We start from the raw sequence: 24,816 nt of genomic DNA on the forward strand, positions 1-24,816 counted from the left end.
GAAAAAAATGACGAAATTCATTAGAGAGTGAAGCACAAATGTCAGGAGTGGCCAAATCAACAGTCTGGTACATTCTTGAAAAAAAAGAGCGCACTGGTGATCTCGTGAACTGCAAAAGGCCTGGACGTCCACGGAAGACAACAGTGGTGGATGATCGCAGAATCCTTTCCATGGTGAAGAAAAACCCTTTCAGAACATCTACCCAAGTGAAGAACACTCTCCTGGAAGTAGGTGGATCAGTATCTAAGTCTACCATAAAGAGAAGACTTCATGAGAGCAAATACAGAGGGTTCACCACAAGGTGCAAACCATTAATCAGCCTCAAAAATAGAAAGGCCAGATTAGACTTTGCCAAACAACATGTATAGAAGCCGCCCAGTTCTGGAACAGCATGAAACTAAAATCAACCTGGACCAGAATGATGGGAGGAAGAAAGTATGGAGAAGGCCTGGAACGGCTCATGATCCAAAGCACACCACATCCTCTGTAAAACATGGTGGAGACAGTGTGATGGCATGGTGGAGGCAGGGTGATGGCATGGTGGAGGCAGGGTGATGGCATGAGGGGAGGCAGGGTGGGGCAGTGTGATGGCATGGTGGGGGTAGTGTGATGGCATGGTGGAGGCATGGTGGAGGCAGTGTGATGGCATGGTGGAGGCATGGTGGAGGTAGGGTGATGGCATGGTGGAGGCAGGGTGATGGCATGGTGGAGGCAGGGTGATGGCATGAGGGGAGGCAGGGTGGGGCAGTGTGATGGCATGGTGGGGGTAGTGTGATGGCATGGTGGAGGCATGGTGGAGGCAGTGTGATGGCATGGTGGAGGCATGGTGGAGGTAGGGTGATGGCATGGTGGAGGCAGTGTGATGGCATGGTGGAGGCATGGTGGAGGTAGGGTGATGGCATGGTGGAGGCAGGGTGATGACATGGTGGAGGCAGGGTGATGGCAGGGTGGAGGCAGGGTGATGGCATGGTGGAGGCAGGGTGCTGGCATGGTGGAGGCAGGGTGATAGCATGGTGGAGGCAGTGTGATGGCATGTGGGGGCAGTGTGATGGCGTGGTGGAGGCAGTGTGATGTCATGGTGGGGGCAGTGTGATGGCTTGGTGGAGGCAGTGTGATGTCATGGTGGGGGCAGTGTGATGGCATGGGCATGCATGGCTGCCAAAGGCACTGGGTCACTAGTGTTTATTGATGATGTGACTGAAGACAGAAGCAGTCGGATGAATTCTGAAGTGTTCAGGGATTTACTTTCTGCTCAGATACAAGCACATGCAGCAAGGTTGATTGGACGTCACTTCACAGGACAGATTGTCAATAACAAAAAACATAAGGTGAAAGCAGCCCAGGAGTTTAAGGCAAAGAAGTGGAATATTCTGCAATGGCCGAGTCATCACTAGATCTCAACCCGATCGAGCTGCATTTCACTTGCTGAAGACAAAACTTAAGGCAGAAAGAGCCACAGACAAGCAACAACTGAAGACGCTGCAGAAAAGGCCGAGCAAAGCCTCACAAAGGAGGAAACCCAGCGTCTGGTGAAGTCCATGGGGTCCAGACTTCAGGCCGTCATTGCCTGCATAGGATTCTCTACAATGTATTGAAAAAAAACATTTTATTTGTGGTAATGTCAATTTGTCCAATGAATTTTGAGCCCCTGAAATGAGGCGGCCGTGTAGAAATATGGTGGCAATTCCTAAACGTTTCACAGGATATTTTTGACCAACCCCTTGACTTAAACCTGAAAGTCTGAACTTCAATTGTATCTCAGATGTTTCATTTCAAATCCAATGTGGTCGCAGCAAAACCCAAACCATGAAGATCGTGTCACTGTCCAAATAATTCTGGACCTGACTGTATGTGTGCATTATGTGGGCATGTAATGATACTGTTCTGTGCTGCATGGTGGTATTATTTTGGCATTATTATTTGCTCACGGTATGGCAGTATTATGTAGGCATTGTGTGGTGTTATTATACGGACACGTCATGGTACTGTTATTCCATGCTGTATGGCGGTATTATTATTATTTTTTAATCTAATTCAGCTGGAGAGTTCCTCCAATCTAGCAATCTGGTGAATTTTCTTAAACCACTGACCTATGGACGGAGGTGTTGACGATGGCGGTATTATTTTAACACCATATAGTGCTGTTATGTATTAATCTAAGGCACTGTTATGGGGGAACCATATGATATAATTATGTGGGCACATAATGATACTCTTGATTAACACTGTATGGCGGTATTATTTAGGCACTACATGGCACTAGTATTGGAGATATATTATGGCAGTAGTATTTGCCATCTTCACCACCAAACGACTCCTGTTTCTCCAAGGACCACGATGCAGCCCATCTGCCCTTTACTACATGTTTTTGGGGATTATTGAGACTTTCAGAGGTACACGAGGGGCATCACTTCTCTCTAGTGCAGCCAATTTGGAGCTACTTTACTTATTACATCAGGGAATTGCCTTATATTTTAATCCAGTGGGTTTCTGTAAATAATTACACCTCGTAATGCCATTACCCAAGCTGTCATTTTAGCATTTTCGTAGCTCACATTTATTAATGAATTCCTCCTTATAAATCTTGTTACCTCGGCCTGCCAATTGATGATCTCCATATTAAACCCATGCATTCATCCGGACACCCGAGCATGGCATCGCACGTCGGCATGTGCACCACGGGCTCATCTTTATGCACGTCTGATACCGAGCGACATTGTTTCCACTGGAAATCCAAAATGAACGTTTAATTTGAGAGGGCTCATCAATCTGCAGCCAACAACATATTGATACTGGAAAGCGGAATCCCAGCTGCAGACAGAGGGAACACAAAGCTGCATTGACAATGTCCGATGACAGCCGACGAGCCTGACGACCGTGCCCGTGTCAACAAAATGACAGTTAATGAACAGTAGACTGAATTACAATTATTTACTTACATAAACAGTCGCGGATGAGTGTAAACAGGATTTGGGACGAAGGCTTTTTCCTGCCGCTGCAAAGAAACACAGATAAAAATCTCACCTTATATCAGAGGCAATTTATTCCCGGACATTACAGGACCTGCATACATTACTCTCAAGGTCCATTAGCAGCCAGGAGGATAATTAGCAATTAAATCAACACAGAAAGGTCACTCACATTACATGATCGCTCGCTCCGCCATATCTATTGTTTTATCTTTTTTTTAAAATTTGTATACAAAAATGTTCCGCCATCTCTGCTTGCAGTCAGTGAATTGGAACACTCTTGTTTACATACCGAGGCCGGTAAACACCACAGACCTGATAGTGCTAAGAGCTGAGGTTTTGTTACAATGTATCCAGTCTAGACAAGCTAAACAGTCTGGACTGCAGATTGATTCATTTTACCTGCACTGATACATTGTAACAAACAAATGATACATGGCCATTAAACCTTCATCTGCTACAGAAGGAGACTTTTATTCCTTGGCAATTGTTATGTTTTACTAGCTACAAATATTAAAGGTTCTTGAACTTTTTATGATCGTCAGATGTTCCCAAAGCCAAATTCACGACATCCTATAATTTGCTGTATACTTTACATCCGGATCCAAACTCTTTTAATAAGGAGACACCCACAATACATATGAAAAAGCATAATTCCAGCCCCATGGCCTCCCAATAACAGGGGATTTATCAGTGTGCTAATCTGTTTGGGACCATTTCTAAAAATGCATTTTTTTTTTTTTAGAATATCCGCTATTTATTCCAAAAACGAATGTACATGTATATCAGGCTGGTGGGGTGCGATGTCTTAGCTCCAGTTCATGTAGAGAAAATCTAGCTATGAAGTCCTACACTACACAATAGAAAATATGTCATAGAAACTCCATTTATTACGGCATTGCAACAAAATGACTGCGTCTTACCAGTGACTTCTTTGTGCGTCCCGCAGTGTTCTTGTTTCAGCAGACCGTAGTATCTCACCACGACATCACATCCCACCGGAGCCCAGGGACAATGTATTGGGCCTCCATTCAGCCCAGAACCAACTTTTTGGCATTATTTCCAATATTAATTTTGATCCCTTATGGACAATTTCTTAATCTACATCCATATCATACTAGAGATCCTTGGGCCCACCAGAGAAAGTGATGATTCTATAAAGCCTAATTCACACGACTGTGTTCGGTCCGCATGTCGGCAGTATTTCCCGGACTGAACACAGTGCAGGAAGGAACGCTACTAGCATCATAGTTATGTACGATGCCAGGAGTCCCTGTCTCGCTGCGGGAAAGCGGTCAAGTACTGTAAACATGTTTTTGGCACAGGACAGTATTCCCGCGGGGAGGCCGGGACACAGCGTTATACATAACGAAGATGCTTGGAGCCCGGCTCCCTGCACTGTGTTCGGTCCGGGAAATGCGTCCGGTATATAACGGACCAGACACGGTCGTGTGAATTAGGCCTAGGGGGTGCAGACATAGCAGTCGTACCCAGGCTCTGGTGCCTAAGGAGGCTGAAAGCCCCTTTGCCACATAGGAAGCTACCAGTATTATAAATGGCCCTGTTACAGATTGTGCATTGGGGCTCAGGGGCTTCATGTTACGTCTCTGGGCAAAGTAGACACATTTTCTCTTAGTTGTCAGTCATGAAGCGCCGTGTCAGTAATCTCAGGTAGTCACGGCTTGTTACAACCCTACATAGCAGTCATGGATGTGATATAGTGAAATTTTGGTGGAAGCAGGGGCGTAACTACCGCTGTAGCAGCCGTAGCGGCTGCTACGGGGCCTGCAGCATCATGCCACCCGCTGGCACGACCCCCTCCCCATTGGCAGAGGCTCCGATAGCAGCCGCTATGGCTCCTACAGCGCGACGCCACTGAAGGGGTTGTTCCTACAAAAGACATGTATCCCCTATATCCACAGGAGAGGGGATACATGTGAGGGACGCCCAGCGATAAGGAGAAGGGGAGACCGAAAGTCCCCCGAAGTTCTCCATGATAGACCTCGGACTTCCGGGGTCTATCGGCAGCTCCATAGAAATTAATTGTGCACTGGTCGCGCTTGTGCGCATGCGTGACCAACGCTCCTTTCATTTTTATTGAACTGCGCAGACCCCGGAAGTCCGAGGTTTGTCATGGAGAACAATCGGGGGACTTTCGGTCCCCCGTTCTCCTTATCGCTGCCAGCGATCACACATGTATCCCCTGCCCTGTGGATAGGGGATGCATGTCTTTTGTAGGACAAACTATAGGCCGTTTTTTTTTGGGGGGGGGGTTGGGGGCTGTTTGGCGTTATCTATAGGTGGGGGGCTGGATGGTGTTATCTACAAGGGGAGGCTGTATGGCGTTATCTACAGGGGGGTCTGTATGGCGTTATCTACAGGAGGGCTGCATGTTATTATGTACAGGGGGGCTGTATGGCGTTATCTACAGGGGGAGGCTGTATGGCGTTATCTACAGGGGGAGGGCTGTATGGCGTTATCTACAGGGGGAGGCTGTATGGCGTTATCTACAGGGGGGTCTGTATGGCGTTATCTACAGGGGGGTCTGTATGGCGTTATCTACAGGGGGAGGCTGTATGGCGTTATCTACAGGGGGTCTGTATGGCGTTATCTACAGGGGGGCTGTATGGCGTTATCTACAGGGGGAGGCTGTATGGCGTTATCTACAGGGGAGGCTGTATGGCGTTATCTACAGGGGGAGGGCTGTATGGCGTTATCTACAGGGGGGTCTGTATGGCGTTATCTACAGGGGGCTGTATGGCGTTATCTACAGGGGGGCTGTATGGCGTTATTTACAGGGGGAGGCTGTATGGCGTTATCTACAGGGGGTCTGTATGGCGTTATCTACAGGGGGGCTGATTGGTGTTATCTACAGGGGGCTGTATGGCATTATCTACAGCGGGGCTGTATGGCTTTATCTACAGGGGTCTGTATGGCATTATCTACAGCGGGGCTGTATGGCGGTATCTGTAGGGGGGCTGTATGGCGTTATCTGCAGGGGCTGTATGGCGTTATCTGCAGGGGGGCTGTGTGGCATTATCTACAGGGGGCTGTATGGCGTTATCTACACGGGGCTGTATGGCGTTATCTACAGGGGGCCGTGTATGGCGCTATCTACAGGGGGCTGTGTGGCAGAATCTATAGGGAGGCACTATCTACAAGGGGGGGTTGTGTGATACCCAGGGAAGTGGCGGGCCCAGTCAAAAGTTTTCTATGGGGTCCTGTCTTTCCTAGTTACGCCCCTGGGTGGAAGTATTAGTTACTCTGGTAGTATCATTGCCGGTACTGGTGACGTCATAGCCATGAACTTCTTGGTTTACAGATGAATTCCTTCAGAAATTGATTTCCTAGGAACAGGGATTATTTGTACTTTCGATTAAGATGAATTAAACCCAACGTGAAGAATTCCCCTATTGAAAGAGAAGTCCCATAGAATAAAACATCATGAACATCAATATTATCCCATTCTCTGAAGGTTTGTCTTTTTGGTGGACCCAAGATGGTCATCAATCCACAAGATCTAAATCAACATAAATCCTTGTGTTGGTCACTGACTACAGTTCACCAGATCAATGTTTAATCTCCAACCTGAATCCCTTAATAATATTCTCACGGGGCTACAAGAAGATTGTCCTTTCGTTCTATCACCATAAACAACAAGCTCTCGGCACCAAGACTTCTCTAACATGGTGAGACATAGACATTGCTGAGTTGGGTATGACCCTACTGGATTATAGGTTGACCCCATAAACATGACTTTAGGACTCTTGCTTGAATATCTTTATTCATGTCTATAGATGAAATAGCTGTAGCCATCGGTGGAGCATTGCAATACAACGTGTGGTGAGACAATGTTTCCCAAAGAAGGTCGTGTAAGGTCCATTGAATTACAAATGTAGCAGAGCGGAGCTTGCCACAATATACAAGATGCCACAGGGCACTACTACTGACTAAACACAGTGAACAAAAGGACCCGTTCAATAAATAATTCAGCTCTGCTATATAGGAGTATATATTGTCCCTGGACAGCTTGACTATAAATCCGGTTTGACCATAGAAAACAGAACGAAATCTCGCAATACGTCCTTTTCATACATGTGTGAATACCAACCATGGTGGTCAGGGTGTTGGGCAGTACGATGACATCCATGGGTGAATACAATCTGTATATAGGGCTGTGGAGTACATAGGTCAGATCAAAGTACCAGAATCGGAATCAATACCAATGATTTAAGGCTGGAAGGGGATTTTCACTATTATGTTTGTGAAGTCAGTCAATCGCTTTTCAGGTCTTCGAAGGTTGAGATATTTCTCTCCCCTTCAGACTCATCCAACAACTCAACTCATAATATATGAGGACTAATTATCTTTAGCATTAATACTCCGACTGAATAGACTGCAGGCTTCCTGGAAATCATTAGGATTACTGCCTCGCTCTTTAGGGGATTATGGTTATTTGGTCCTAAATGCATTATAACTTACAATGAGGTCTGACAATGGTAGATAAGGAGAAGTGTTATTAGAGATCGTTGTTGTCTAAGCCTCTACTCTACTTTTAAAGGACCTGTCAATGAATCCTCTCTCCGGAAAGTGCGCCGTAGTTTGTATTTGCTAAATGTTCACACATACATAGCTTAAATTATTTATGGAAACCGCTTGATAGGTAATAAGTAATGATAGTGTATGAAGATTCAGCGTGGACGCACCATGATCAATGAGTAACATTTAAAGGACCATTACACTCCAACATTGAAATGCTCTAGTAGTAAGGGTATGTTCACACGCAGTGACCAAAAACGTCTGAAAATATGGAGCTGTTTTCAGGCGAAAACAGCTCCTGATTTTCAGATGTTTTTGTAGCAACTCGCGTTTTTCGCGGCGTATTTTACGGCCGTTATTGGAGCTGTTTTTTAATGGAGTCAATGAAAATCTAGTCCAAAAACTTCCCAAGAAGTGACATGCACTTCTTTTTCGTGGGCATCTTTTTATGCACCGTATTTTGACAGCGACGTGTAAAATTAAGCCTCGTGGGAACAGAACATCGTAAAACCCATTGAAAGCAATGGGCAGATGTTTGTAGGCGTATTAGGGGCGTTTTTTCAGGTGTAATTCGAGGCGTAAAACACCCGAATTACGTCTGAAAACGCTGCGTATGAACATACCCTTACTCTAAAACTAAACTATATTGGGACGAGTTTTGATGTATAAAACATGTACCAGACATGATCCGAGCCTTTTCACAGATCCACACCAAATCAGATCCCATAGAGGACTCCAAGTGTTTGTTTATATGGAAATGTTGACCAGTTATACAATGATGTGTCCCTAACTGATCTAGGGTTGTGTTACAGGGCAAAGGTAGATGTAACGGTAAGAACATGGATTGTCGCTCAACTTTTCCAAAGTCACGTAATGGTTGAAGAGATGGCTTGAAGAGGACAAGTCGAAAATATAATAGTTACTAGCAATTTGGGGGGAAATACCAATTTATTGAGAATTAATTTAAAAATTAAGAACCTCTGCCCTTCAAAGAAGTCTTGGAAATAGAATTCGACTAACATCTAACAACCCTTTCCTGAACTGATGAGCGGCAACAACTCCGAAACAGCACTGACTGAGATGGGTGTCTCCTGTATGGCTGATAACCACGTTTTAATGCTCCTTTAAGGGGTCAGACATTGATTTACAGCCTAGCCACCTAATAGTAGTACTGTAGAGTTATCCTCTGAAGAAGAGCTATTTTGCATGCTTTCCTAAGGAAAATCCCCATCTCACAAAGCCAATCAGAACCCTACTCTGTACTGACAAGGTGCAAAAGCTCAGAAAAGACACAGTCTACAGATGAGTGTTTCTTGTTTGGCTGATAACCACGTTTCAAGGCTCTTTATGGGCTCTGACATTGAGTTACACATTAGAAAAAGGATCCCACTACCTCAGGCTGGCTGCACCATAATTCCAGGCATCCTTCCCAAAATGTGGGTATCCCTCCATCTACCCATATATGTTGTTGTCCCTTTGACATTACAAATTCTGTTTCGGCGTTAAAGAGCTTGAAAAGGGTTGGATACAGTCCTAGAGGATCAGAGAGTCACACACAAGTTTTCATCGCAATTGGGGCACTTACGATTCCTGTAAAATTTATTTGGACCAAATCGGACGGCTGAATTACGAAAATTTTAGGCAGTTCGCTATTAGGCAGTACCACTTTCTCACAAAGCCAATCAGAGTAAAACCTCTAAAACAGAACGGTCTACAGATGGTTGATAACCCAAAAACATTAATGGTCTATTTCAACTGGTCTGCTTTTGTCCAGTCTTTTGTTATGTCCCTATTAACCATCTTCCTGGAGGCTACAATGATGGGGGACAGCGCTCTATCGAGCCTGAAAGAAAGCTTGAAAAGCCTTACAAATTAACCAAAAATATCACGTGTCCCCATCAGAGTCTTTGTTCAATTTCTACAATGTTCTCATTGCCTGAAGCTAAAATCTTCTTTTGTGACATTAAAGTTGACTCACATCAATCATTCATTTTATATGGCAGTCGCTGGTGCGATTCCCCTTGATAAATGCGATTCGACATGTTTTATCAAAACACGACACATCAGCAGAGACGCTTCAAACCTTGTTACCATTAACATTTCCTATTTCCGCCTATTTAAGGTCCCAAGTCCCCTTAAACACTAACACTGAGCCGCGATGTCTCTACCGTGTACCCTTTAAATTCTCATTGGAATATTTCTTCCACAAGGCTCCCGAGATAGATTTTGTAATTAGGGAGCTGACATATTCATAAGAAAGAGGCATTCTCTATATGCTTGGTGGTAGATGTGACTGGCAGGTACTACAAATATGGCACATTCTATAATTATCGCTTTTGAAACTTGCCAAGGGAATAATTACAAAGGATTGAACTGTTAATAGGGGAACATTTTCATTATAGCAAACTATAATATCACAAATCTTATTACAAAAAAAAATATTCATTTTCGGGAAAAATGTTTTTGAAAAAAAAATGAAATGTGTATTGGACTACAAAGCATCAATTAATAAACATGTACGTCTCATAGATATCTGATGCGGAAGTGTTTGGAAATATCGCCTGCCTAAAAACGGTGCTGAACTTTGTCATTTCAAAACGAAATAACTTGAGTTGAGAATCACTTTCCATCTTGTCCAATCTAGAATTTTAATATATTGAGCAAAGAAAGGGATGTTTTAGGATTGTACGGCTAAAGGTAACCCTTAAAGGAGATAAGGTTATGCCATGAGACGTTAAGATATGCCATCACTTTCTGATGGTGGCAGTCTGACGGCCGCGACCCCCTCCGACCCGGAGTATAAGGGGGCACTCTACAATTGGAAAGTGATAGCCTTTCTTAGCAATCCCTTTCTGAGATGGGAAAACCCACTTAGGAACTCACTAAATGATGGCAGTATTAAATACACAGGTATTTGTAAGGGCATATAGAAATATGCCCTATTAAGAAGCTACATGTGGCCCTTCAATGGACCATGAATGCCCATATGGGTATGTTCACACGCAGAGTCAAAAAGTCTCAAAATATGGAGCTGTTTTCAAGAGAAAACAGCTCCTGATTTTCAGATGTTTTTTGTGCCACTTCGATTTTCTCAGAGTTTTTCGCGGCGTTTTTTATGACAATTTTTGGAGCTTTTTTCAATAGAGTCTATGGAAAACAGCTCCAAAAATGTCCCAAGAAGTGTTCTGCACTTATTTTTCGCGGCCGTTTTTTTATATGTAAATATATGTATATGTATATATATGTCTGCTTCCGATTTTTCGGCCGTTTTTCGGCCGTTTACGGTCCGAAAAACGGACGAAAATAGGCCGTGTGAACATACCCAAAGAGGTTTGGAGATCAATCACATCACAGGACGTCACTGGGACACTTTTAAAGCCCTCCCTTGTATTCTCTTAGACAGTGATAAGTATTGATAACAGCGTAGAAGGGATTAAGCACTAGAGATCAGATGCTTCTCTGATCTCCACCATTAAAGTCGGAGTGTGGCTATAGTTGTTGTATAGGTTGTGCCCATGTGATCCAAGTACCATAAATGTATGGCATTGTGCATGAACAGAACTGGAGTTAAATGGTTTTTCCATCAATAGTCCATCAATATCGCATCGGTCGGGGTCTGACTTCCAGCACCCCCGCCTATCAGCTGTTTTGAAGGGGCCGCAGCACTCATACGAACGCTGCTTCCCATTCATTTCCTTTACTGCTCACACTGTGAATCACCGACACACTTATAGCGGCGGTTCAGAATATTACAGCCTTCTCCCATTGAAGTGAATGGGAGTTGGCTGTAATACTGTGAACCGCCGCTATAAGTGTGTCACGATTCACAGTACCAGCAGATTGAAATGAAGGGAAAGCAGCGCTCGTACAAGTCCCCTTCAAAAGAGCTGATCGGCGGGGGTGCCACGAGTCGGACCACAAACAATCAAATGTTGGTGGACTACCCTAAGGATAGGCAATCAATTTCTTAGGACTGGAAAATACCTTTAAGTCTGGTACCCTCTCCCATAAATCATACTAATATGAGTCTAGGGACCTGAGATCTAATGGGGTCCTCACAGGAACCCTAATAGAACATTTCATCCACAGTATTTAAATAACGAAGATGGCAGAAGAACGACCTACCCACCCATCCAGCCAAACTGATTGGGGCTTCTCAAACATCGCTGCATGGCAAATAACATATTTTGTTTGACTAATTTGGGGTGCTGGCAACTTTATGTTCCCCTTATGTCAGTTCTGAAGACATACTGTAGGTGCCTTGGAGGTGACCATCCAGAAGATATAGTTGAGGTCTGTTCAGTTGACTACAAGATGTGTCCTCCCTTAACTGATCTCTAAACCCAACATATCCCAAGATTTGTGGTGTGAGATATCAAACAAACACGTAAAAAAACTATGGGCCTCCAATGGATGCCACCCGTCAGTCATCCGTCGCCCATAGATTCCCATGTTAGAAAAGTATACATTTAACGTATATATATATTTTTGCTGGATGGCTGTGACGGATGCCTCTGATAGATGCCATCCGTCGACGATAAACTCCCATGTTAAAAAGTGTATACTTTTTTTTACTGAATGGTGCGAGATTGTGTTGAATTGGTATTAATACAAATTGTATAACTTAACACAATTCAAGAAAGTTAAGGGTAGACAGATCTGTACCTTCAGATTATAATAGTCCATTATCCATGGAACCAGCCAAACTATTGCATTTTTACCAAAATAAGTTATCCAGGACAAAAACCCAGAATTCCAAACTTCTACAGAAGAAATGACTTTTAGACGAGAAGACAGTCATGCTAAGGAAGTTGATGTCAATAGACGTAGAGATGGTCAATCCTTGTATTTCTAAAGAGGCCTCCATTAAAACAGACTCTTATCAATATTGGATCCCATGGATTGGGGTGATCGACCCGGTGATTTAGTCTGATTGCATTGTGTTGGGAATTATATTTTTTCGGACCAAAGTGTCAAATTGTTGACTTCCTCAAATGGTTTTTGGCTTATTTTCTCTACATCAACGCGAAAACCAATATTTCTATACAACTGAGTAAATACTGTCTATCTCCAGTCACCACATGTAGGGGATCAATGACATTCAAGCATGAAAACTGTAGACTGCAACAATATAAATACCTTATTCTTCATTTTAGTTATGTCCCTGAATAAAACATTTACAACAAACATTTCTGAATCTGTCCTTTTTGGGCGGAGCTTAGTAGTCCCGTGACAAAATAACATAAAAGAGGTGGAGTCTAACACCTATTTGTCAGCATAGGAAAGTATTTGTCATAGAGATACCAGCCATGAGCTGCTACAATGTAGAAACCAAACTGTAACAACTTTTAGGGTATGTGCACACGACCTATTTTCATACGTAATGGAGGCGTCTTACGCCTCAAAAAACGCCTGAAAAGACGGTTCCAATACGTTGCTTGCAATGGGTCTTACGATGTTCTGTTCAGACGACCTGTCATTTTACGCGTTACTGTCAAAAGACGGCGCGTAAAATTACGCCCGCGTCAAAGAAGTGCAGGACACTTCTTGGGACGTTTCTGGAGCTGTTTTTCATTGACTCCAATGAAGAACAGCTCCAATTACGTCCGTAAAAGACGCCGCAAAAAACGTGAGTACATGCAAAAACGTCTGAAATTCAGGAGCTGTTTTTGCCTGAAAACAGCTCCGTAATTTCAGACGTATTTTGAGTTTGCGTGTGAACATACCCTTAGGCTATGTTCACACGCTTAACAAAAAACATCTGAAAATACGGAGCCGATTTCAGAGAAAACAACCTCTGATTTTCAGGCGTTTTTGAAGCTGAAAATGAAATTTGGAGCTTCTTTTCAGGCGTTTTTTGATGCGTTTTTCATTGTGTTCAATGGAAAATCAGCTCCAAACATCGCCTCAAGAAGTGACATGCTACTTCTTTTTATGGAGCGTCTTTTTACGCTCTGTTTTTTTAAACAGAGGCGTAAAAAGACGCCCCATTTGAACTAAATGCTGTTTTTCCCATTGATTTCAATGGGCAGATGTTTGTAGGCATTCAGCTTCCGTTTTTTAAGGCGTTTTTCGAGGCGTAATTGGCCCTAAATACACCTGAAAACACTGCGTGTAAACATACCCTAAGGCTACATTCAGACGAACATAGCCAAGGTCCGAGGTGCACCCATGCAGGACGCGTTATCACGCATCCCCCATAGACTTGAGTCTATGGGGGGATGTGTGAAGCAAAAAAAAAATAGGACATGTCCTATTTTTTCACGGACCCTTCACGCTCTCCATTAAAACAACGGTCGTGTGAACATCCACATTGAAGTACATGAGTCCGTGTGACGGCCGTTGTTTTAAGGGCCATCACACAGACGAGATACACGTTTGTCTGAGTGAGTCCTAAGTAAAGCGGGTTTTACACAGGACGATTATCGGGCAGACAAGATTTCATAGAACGTTCGTTGCTGATAATCGCCCTGGGCAACGATCAGCAGATGAACGAGCAAACACTCAATCATCTGCTGGTCGTATAGTTTTAAAAAAGTTAAATATTATCATGTCGGCAGCACATCTTGGTGTGTAAACAGGGAGACGCGCTGCCGACATGATAATAATGTATGGGGACGATCGATCGGAGTAACGACCGCTCATCCCCATCCATAGCTCCGTGTGACAGGAGTAAGCGAGCGCCGATCAACGATGTCTCGTTGATCGGCGCTTGCTGCACCGGCCGAGTGTCGGCTGGTGTAAAAGGGACTTAAGGAACAAGATCAAATACTTTGTGATAAAGGATGTACATACAATGGATCCCACCCTAGACCATTTATCTGCTATAGGCCCCTGCAGAGAGTTAGCCCAGGCCTGGTTGGTCCCATCCACTTTGCTAGTGAGCGGTGAGAACCTGTGCAGAACTCCCCTCTCTAGAAGAACTGCATTGTTAGAACATAAGGGGTTGAGGAATTGACTGAAGTGTCATGTAAAGGGTGTCGAGGAGGAAGGAAACACCAGGCCCTTTTGTCCGAGTTGTTAAAACCTGGCACCATAATGGGTGGTCCGTTTGATCCTTGCTATAGGGCCCCTCTTTTCTATGTATACCACTGTATGTGATGTAGGATTTTAGATTTTTTTCTTTAAAGGAGTTTTTTTTAGAAATCCCATTTTCATACACCCTATTAGGGAATTCTGAGGTAATTGAGAGGGGGCATTTGTAAAGAATCCTTCTAATAAGTTGGGACTTTTACCACTCGGAAACTCCATGGCCGCAGACCATCGGGTTTACTCACCCCCCTGGGGCCGCAGCCATGGATCTGTGAGCGTTGGCTCGCATCTCCTTCCCAGGAGACGTCAGCACTCACTTCAGCCTCGGTCCGCTATGTCCCGTAGGGGGCGCGTACGCTTGTGCCCAGCCTTAAAGGGCCAGCTAGCGCACATGGGAAATCATCATCAACTGCCCATGCTTTGCTGGACTATAAGAAGGGCCCTGCCCCTTTGCTCATTGCCTGAGTGTTATTCGTTTTCCCATGTCATCCTTGCAGATGGTCCCTTAGTGTTACCCTGTTCCTGTTGTTACCCGTGCCATGATACCTGTATCCTGTATCCCATGCTGTGTTCTTGTTCCTGAGCCTCTTAGTGTTGGAGTCGTGTCCTATTGCACCACTGTTGTCTGCCATGTCCCGTGTTGTCTGCCATGTCCATTGTTATCCAACACGTCTGGCGCAATCTGCTGCACCTGCTGTCATCTGCCATGTCTGGCGTAACCTGCAGCACCCACCTCCATCTGTGCTAAGCCTCGGCCACTGTCTGGACTATTCAGGTACCCTAGAGCGGGACTTTGCATTGCTGGGGTGCTCTGTTGTTTGGCCAGCTGCCTCCCCGCTACGTCATGGGCGACCTAGTTGGTCCACATACCCACAGACCGTGACATGTTTGTTCTTACATGTTCGCACTGTCCCTGGCTTCATAAAGGGCCCTTGCACAACAAAACATTCTTGCTCCAACCAGTACCCACGGAGCTTAGGCTTTTTAAATAGGTCATGTCACTAGGTCATATAAGTTGAACTGCATAACTGACCTGAGTGGCGCTTTCTCCCTGATTTCAGCATTATTTTATTCTTACTGGACCCCACTCCCGTTTCAAATATATGGCCACTGTTGTGTTGCCTCCCTATATACTTATCTGCTGTAGTTAGCCAACGGGGTGGAGCTAGGTTCCCTGCCTCTAATGCTGACCAATCAGTGTGAGGCAGCTTGAGGGTAGTTCATGCCCTGTTGGCTAACTACAGCAAATTAGTATATAGGGAGCCAATGCAACAGTGGGCCATATCTCTGGAACGGGGGTGTCCAAGAAAAAAAAAAAACAGCGCTGGAATCAGGGAGACAGCGCTATTCAGGTTAGATACCCGTTCAACTTATATGATCTAGTGACAGTTTCTCTTTAATGACCTTTCCCCCATTGCTCAGAGACTAAGCAATGGGTTCTGTTAGTCCCTGTACATTGCTTAAGGTTTTCTTATGTCCCGTATTTCCAGTTATTACCCGACTCATACCTCCACTACCTTAGCTATTGCTAATGGAGATTAATACACGTGTTAGCGATCTGAAATTTTCCCGCAGAAAAGTCCATATCCCTGTGTATGAGTTAAAGGGTGAATACCGGGGAATTCCTTAGACTCCACTTCCAGGTTTAGCCCAAAGCCAAATCCGTAGCAACCCAGTAGGTCCACATCTACTCCTACTGATACGTTACATGTAGTATACAGATAACTTATATTAAGTACCAATTTTGTAGGTGTGAAAACTCGAAAAATAAATACCCAAAATGAATGAAGGATTTTTTAGTAACCGTGTATTACTGTGTCTAGAAGAAAATACGTAAGTGAAGATTTGATAGACGCAGACGAAAAAGCGCCTTTAAATATTAATAGGGCTTTTATGAGCACGGTCCGGTGAATGACACCTCCGTCACACTTCATGAGGGGGTTAGACGAGGTATAAAGAAAAAATGTACCAGTCCACTGTCTGCTGCTCTAATTACATATGCAAACACTACGCGTTATTTCAAGGCAAACAGAGCCATGTTTGTCGCAAATGAGTAACGTTTCAGTCTTTGGCAGTCATCCATTACTTATGAGGATTGTAATGTATCAAGTACAAGCTTAGAGCTAAAAAATGCACTGTCCACAATTGTTTCACTCCACATTATTCTCTAATATCCTTCATTTTTTTTCTATTACGGCAATAATAAATTAAAATATATTTTACATTTGTTAAATTAACCCTTGGCCAGAGCTAGAGCTCAGAGCGTCAACTGGACTGATTTGCATGATTTGCATCATCCACCAATTTGCCAGTTCGTGGAGCACTATGAGAGAGTCCGTTCACTGATTATTCATTTCAAAGTGGATCACAAACCCCTTGATGACGAATAACTCAATGTATGTTCATGGAATGAAAATCACAAATCTGCCGGGCCGATTGGATCCTCCCAGCCCATAGGAATACTCCGTCCTTGGCATTGGTGCAACTATCATGATCGAGGATATCAAAATCGCAGAAGTGGTTCAGTTTTGACAGGTTGGAGGTGACTTTACCACAAAAGTGTACAGAATTAATGGCAATGCAATGTTTAACCTGTCTGATAGTTACCCTACCTGCTTTATTCATGTAAGGTGCTTGATTTGTTCATGTCAGGTGGTCAATATGGGCACTGTCCCCACCTAAAGGTCTATATTGATGCTTGCTTGCTATTTGGATGCAGGGAAAAAAATAGATCTCTACGTGTCTCCTCTATGTCATAACTATCATAGAGGTACTAATGATTGCACCACAGATATATCACCCCCCGAAGACAGCTCCAAGGCAATTGGTCTGTCTTAAGATTCCACCTTTATCAGGGTTACCGTAGTCGACTGCGCTATTCATTCTGTCAAAACGACGGAACCCTTACACAACGGTGACAAACGGAAACCATTTGCACCGGATCCGTCGCCATTGAAGTCAATGGTGTTTCAGTTTGGATTCCGTTCATGGGTTCCCCTGATGGAAAGGTCCGACGGAACCCATGAACGGAGCCCCGATACATGTGTGAACAAAGCCTTATGTATATTTTTGGAGTGTGGGAGATAACCGGAGGAACCAGAAGAGACCCACGCAAATACAGAGAGAACATACAAACTCCATAGACAGAAACTAGTTTGACCCGAGCCCCAGTCGTTGCTTTTTAGGGAAAAATATTGGCATTATATGCATGTGGTAGGAACATGATCCAATTGTAGGGTGAATTTGTAGGACTGTACCCAAAAATGGTTTGTATTTTATGTCGATCACTTTCTATGTTCATAGCATTTCACGGTCGTTCTACACAGGTAAACACAACAGTTTGAACAGCACATTCCAACAAAATGAAACAAAACGTGTATACAGGTGCAAGAACGCCCGTGACTGCAAATTTATACAGCACAAAAGAAAATGGCGACAGCACACTGCGAACACTAATGCCACCTAAGCCACTAAATATAAATAAATCTGGGAGGTTCTTAGCGCACATTTTGATCAAATTGTGTGAGCCCACCTGCCATGTCAAGGCGATCTCTATGAGGTGTGGACAAACACTGCACATACACCCAGAACTGGGACTAAGCCTACATATATATCTAGGGATGGTAGGAACCAGCATTAAACTAATTCAAATCACCCAGGGCAGAATGGGAGGAGGGCAAGATCAAAAATGGAGGCAGTCACTAACCCCACATATATGAATCACAAACAACACAAAAGTTTGAAATGCACATTCCAACAAAATGAAACAAAACGTGTATACAGATGCAAGAATTCCTGTGACTGCAAATATACAGCACACAGGAAAATGGCGACAGCACACTGCGAACACTAATGCCACCTAAGCTACTAAATATAAATAAATATGCATTGCTGCTAAATCTACTTACAATAGGGAGGTTTGTGGCGTACATTTTGGTCAAATTGTGTGAGGCCACCTGCCACGACAAGGCGACCTATATGAGGTGGGGACCTACATTGCCCATACACCCAGAACTCCACAGGTGACACTGGTGATCAGAAAAACGCATATATGAATAATTTGTCCCCATAATCCTTTTTACGTTCCCTGGCGCTGTTTGTTTCGGAGCTACAGAAGCATAAACAGTACGGGGTTCTACAGTCTCAGCCAACGTCTTACAGCATTTTTTTTCTGTGATGGTGATGATGGTGAAATGATGATATTTATAGTGACACCATAAAATGTTTTGCTGCAGTGGAACCCGTAAAAAAAAAATGTCTTACCTGCAACGCTTTCCACACCTCAGCTTGGTTAATGAGGCGTTAGATGAAGTAAGGAAGACAAGACCGATCTAAAACTTCCGAATAAAAGACGCGGCTTGAGCGGAGAGAATCAATGATAAGCTCTTATGCACAATCTAATAGTGATACTTTTTTTTTTCTTTTTGAAATATTTGATCTTATTCGGTACGATTGTATCTGCAGTAATATATCATGTCTAGTCCGCATTATGGAGCGAGGAGCTTAAGATATGTGCAATGGAAACAAACCAAGATTTTACATGGAGATTAGGGAGAGATAAACATGTGGTCTTTCATTTTAATCTATACTAGAATTATCTGAAAACATATAATCAATTTCTTCATATTAAACAGATCTTATTGTATCCGGCCCAAAAAGAAAAAAAATGTTTAATAGATTTAAGTGAACCAGCACCAATATTCAGTGGACTTGGGCATTTGGAGTAATCAATATTTTGGCCATTGGTCCCGGACTAGTTATACCTCCCCAGCCCTGCCTCCTCACTCCCCCTCAGAGGGGTGGACTTCTGATTTTTTTACTCTGACTTCTTTCCCTTTTTCTTTTTTTCTTTTTTCATTGTGTGTTGACTTTGAATACTATGGTTCCACCTTGTGACCTCCTCACCAATGCCCTACCCACCCTATCACCTACACGTGTCTAAGCACCTCATCAGGTCTTTTCTCAGATGCTTTACTTACAATATATTGAGTATCCGACTGGCCCACCAGAGTACCAGAGGATCCAGATTCAACAATGGTCACCAAAGGTCCAGCAGAAGACAACCCAATTTGGAGGTGACTTTGGAGCAATCACTGACCACTAGGGTCTATTCCTTATGGGATGATCACAAATAACCTAAGAGACATTACTGATGATGTGCCCTGTGTGTACAGTGATGGCAATAAAGATCACAATGCAATTATAAGTGGACGTGGACATGTTCTGTATAGATGGAGGGTTGTCCTCAGAATCATCTCCTTTGTTGGTCCCAAGGAACCCCAGTCTGATACTAAAGCAGTGCATTGTGGGAGGACAGCTTACAGTTACACAGTGAGAGCTCTGCTGTTAGGTCACATGTCTGACACCAGGATGGAGATAATCTGCTGTCTGTATCCAACGGCAACCAGCAATATTTTCAAAGCAGCTTTGTATTTGGATAGCGCATAGAACATAAATGATGTTATATCTGGATTAATGCTTTTTCTATATACTTACAGTGCAGAGTGGATAGTAAGGCCATATTCAGCCGAACATAGGCAAGGTGGACTTTATACTCATCTTGGATTACTCGGCAAGAATTAAAAATTCCCTGCCATTTCTCCATTGGCTGTCCATAGACCATCTATTGAATACATTTTACATTCTTCCTCCATGTTCTGGGTGTCGGAGTATATCAAACAGTTTATTAAATAATTACCTTTAATTTACAATCTCAATGAAAATGATTTAAACACTCTTAATGAGGAGTCTGCGCCTCGTTCTCCTAAAGGGTGAACTAGTGAATGGCGGTTTCTACAGCGGCTAATGTTCTTTAAAGAGCGGAGAATTACATTTAATGTAAAATGTATTACATTGGCTGACTGCTCTGATTGTCATTATAGCGCCGCGTGATGAAGAAGAGTCACGTATACTGACAAATCAATAGGAGACTCAAAGTCATTTTACAATGCTACTTCATATTTCATGGCAGAATTTTTAGAAGCTTCCTGCCGCCTTTCACTGACAAAATGTACATTCTGTAAAACTTTCTTCTTAGAATAAATCTCTGAAAACTAAGGAACGTGTGTGAAGTCCGAGTCCCGTCAGCGATCCGAGGAAATATACGACATGTTCTATCTTTCCTCGGATCGGAGCCTCGGACCATTTTTTATGGACCCGATTCACCCGCTAAAGTGAATGGGTCAGTGAAGACTATCGGGTGCCACTCGGATTCCATCAAAAACGGCCCAAGTGGCACAACAGTCGTGTGCATGAGGCATAAGGGATTGGATAATACTTTTTTGTATTTTGGGCTCAACATAATTGAGCTTTGCCTCATACATCATACCTAATTGCCAATTGGTCAGTTCATCATGATGTATATTCCCTATCAACTAAACTCCATGAACCAGTGCTCAATGGGCTTGTGGGACCCATGGAAACTGGGTAGAAAGGTTTGTCCGCATTGTCGGAAGGATCCTTAGAAATACAGGGGGAAATCTATTAAGACTGGTGTTTAATGCTCCAGTCTTTATATAAAAAGTGTTGGGGTAAGATGCGCACAAGTTATGAAGAAGCACACGCCTCTTAAAATTTCTGCCTGTTTGAGCATCAGAAAGGGAAATCTACGGCAGCTAAGTGCTAGCACAGATCTCCACTATAATATTGGCATATGGTACAGCCATTCACAAATTACCCTCAAATTGAACCCCCGGCGATCAACTGTAAACCTTGCTGCAAGTATTAAATTCCTCTACAGCGGCACCACACGGGAAATGAAGCTTACATGGTGCTTATTGAAATCAATGAGCTGTCCGTATAAAGCACGGATGTGCCGGGTCCTCCAGAGAGAGAGCCACTCTTTGCAGCCATTCTTCTCTCTAGATGATTAATTGAGACCCTGAATGTTGCACTTGAAATGCCCTAATATAATATTTGCAACTGGCTATTCTAAACCAGAGAACCCCTTTAAACATGCTCTACTCTTTTCAAGCTCGGGGCTGAGGAAGACCAAGGGGCAACTAAAGCCGGCCCTGACATGGGAAAATTAATTTGACAAAATTTTTAATTCAATCATCCAATAGTGAGTTACTAATTTGGAAAATTGCTTTGCCTATTGGCTAGTGGGGTAACAGGCTACATTTACCTACAAACCCTGGCACCTGAGGGGTCTAAATGGCCTCATTACCAACCAAGAGGACAACAGGTTCATAAATAGCACTTGGCAATAGGTGGGGCCTGGTACAGATTTGACATCAGGGCTTAGGAGATTTAAGCTATATATTTTTTCTAATGAGAATCAAGAAAAAAATTACCAATTATCAGATTTCCAATTGGGTCGATCAATTTGGTAATTTCTAGTTTAGACCTCCGAAACTGGAGACAAGTATGTACCCAGCAGAGAGCCCCATAGCAAAGCATGATATGTGGCCCCCTTGTCACGATCTCGGGGTATGTGGACCCACTGGGCCACTCCATCGTGGTGGAGTGGCAGCCTGCTAAACAACAGTCTATATAAAGTATTTAGCACAGGAGTAGCTGTAAGAGTCCAGACAGTAGCAGAAGCTTTGGCACGGATGGAGGTTGACGTGGCAGATGACACCAGATGTGGCAAATGAAACCAGACGTGGCAGACGAGACAACTAGACTCCAACACTAGATAAGGCACAGGAACAAACACAGCACAAAATACAGGATACAGGAACACTGGGAATAGGATACAACTAAGGGACCATTTGCTAAGACTAACATGGGAATACAACAACAACGCTCAGGCAAGGAGTGGAAGGGCAGAGCCCTTTTTATAGTCCAGGGTGATCTGGGGATAATTGGATAATTGAATGCATGTGCGCACTCTGGCCCTTTATGGCCAGGGATGAGCACTAGCGCGCCCCTTAGAGGAAACCACAGAGCGGTGCGGTCGTGTGTGCTGGAGTCTCCCAGGAGGGAGATGCCAACAAGAACGTAGAGGTCTGTGGTTGCGACCATCGGGAGGCAAGGAGAGACGACGATCTGCGACTGCAGCCGTTACACCCCTTATGCTGCTAGTAAACATTTCCACACCCTAACTACCCAGGAAAGGAGGAATCGGGGCTTGTTTATCCCTATCTTCATTCCCGGTTCCTTGGGGTAATTTCTTAAATACTTTTGCTATTGTTGTAGTACTTGGATTCTTGCACAGGTTCTCACCACCCATTAAAATTAGGGAGGCAGCCAACCTGGACTAGGCCCCCTCTCTCCATGGTCCTCATACCAGTCACATGGTCTACCTCTATGGTACAAACGCCCTTAACTGGATATCTAGTATATATTTTTCTTATAGAAATGAGAGGTTGTCAAAGCGCCACCACTGTGACTGACTCCACTGAATTATAATGTGAGATTGGCTAGATTATTGGACTACACAGAGATTTCATATAAAGAAATCGGTGACAATGCTGCCCATAAGTGCAAAACCAAGTCAAACAATCCACTTGTCTCGTGCATTATATATATGTACAATTAAAGGGCAACTCCATGGTAAACATGTCCCCTTTTAAAGCTACGTAGCCATTGCAGAAGGTTCAGCAGAACAGATATATTTGCTTTTCATATTATTATATTACATTTAAAGCCATAACATGGACTTGTGTAACATCTCATGATCATAAATACCACCTATGAATTCATTAGGATTTATTATGTCAGTGAAGTAGGAGGCATTCGTGCCTTATCCTCATTTGTTGCCACAGCACCGTACAGACTATATTTGCATAAATGTGAGAAATGGAAAGTTAGGAGTTAAAATTCCATCTCACCCATCTCCTTTACCGCCTGGCAGGTCACCCAGTTAAGACATTTCATTACATCCCTATCTAACCCTCAGGCATATTCGCGAGACTGCACACCTTTCGAACGACTATGCAGGGGCATGACCTCGGTGCGCCACTCATTGTCCAGGCTCTATGCGCTACTGATCTCCCCATCTACTCTTTCCACACCTTCATATTTGAGTTGCTGGGAGAGGGACTTAGGTCTTACATTCACTGCAGAACAGACGGATCGTCTGTTTACTATGTCACACAAATCATCCATGGCCAGCCGATTTCAAGAAGGAGGATTTAAGATCCTGTCGCGTTGGTATAGGGTGCCTTCCAGATTGCATGCAATGATTCTGGCGGTCTCTCCATTGTGTTGGAGATGTGGGGGCCAGGTTGGCACGATTTTGCATATCTTTTGGGAGTGCCCGCAGCTGGTCTGAGGTGTGGCGCATTTCTTCTAAATTTACGGACTTTCCCCTTCTGCGTTCCCCGGCTCAGTTCCTGCTCCATTTGTGCGAGGTCCCCTTATCTACGTACCGACGCTCGGTGGTTCGCCACTTGGTGAATGCTGCTAGGGTTTGTGTTCCCGTGTTATGTAGACAAACCTGTTCGCCTACAGTGGGCATGTGGTTCGGCAAGATTCAGGAGATCATGAGAATGGAGGACCTCACGGCATCAATAAGAGGGGCTCATGCCAAATGTATCCAAACGTGGCGTGAGTGGATTCGATTCCAATCATCTGTGGAGTATAGGACCATTATGGCCTCCTGATGCGCTTCCTAGATTTGTGTGTGTGAGGTCAGCTTCCTCCCCTACCTTTTCCTTTCTCTCTGCCCCCCCTTCTTTCCTGTTCTTCTATATTTCTAGTCTGTCCTTCTTTGGTTTTATGCATGGCTGCTAGTTCAGGATGTATAAAATTTGCTTTTTCTTCCGGATTGATGCAAATGACGGCCAGAGCTGTGTATTGTATCTCTTGCATTGCACTTATTGTTATCATACTTACTGGCCTGTGAGCCGATGTCTGTGCTGTTTATGTCGGCACTATCTTCTTGGTGTTTGAAAAATGAAAATAAAAGAATTTATCTAAAAAAAAATAAAAAATTCCATCTCATAAGGCAATATTCATCGTGCAAACTAATATCCATGAACTCATTAAGAACCAATTTATGTCCTTGAGGTACCCTGCGCCTCAAACCTTAGTTATATTATTCAATGCATATACAGTACACGCTATATTATTATGAATAGCAATGCACTCAACAAAACAGATGTGTAGGCGATGGATAGAAATGAATAAGACCTGAAGGTTTTCTGACTTCCTGAGGCAGAGTCAAGAGTCCAGCATTGTAGATTTACTAGAAAAAAATAACAGAAATTCTTTATTTAATATTTGGACGTGATGGAAGTAGAAGAAATGTAAATTTTTGTATTCTACCGGGGACAAGTGCTGAAAAACCACCCACCAGGAGCTCAAAACGACCAAAATTGGTCTAATA

General features: G+C 43.7%; 1 long non-coding RNA gene across 1 annotated transcript in view; it reads left to right on the top strand.

Annotated features, from left to right (window-relative positions):
* The window catches only part of LOC142659960 (uncharacterized), a 571,922-nt gene that overhangs the window by 348,562 nt on the left and 198,544 nt on the right, over nt 1-24,816 (top strand). The gene's annotated exons all lie outside the window — the stretch shown is intronic.

The sequence above is a fragment of the Rhinoderma darwinii genome, chromosome 8, assembly GCF_050947455.1.
Source record: "Rhinoderma darwinii isolate aRhiDar2 chromosome 8, aRhiDar2.hap1, whole genome shotgun sequence".
Lineage (NCBI taxonomy): Eukaryota > Metazoa > Chordata > Amphibia > Anura > Rhinodermatidae > Rhinoderma > Rhinoderma darwinii.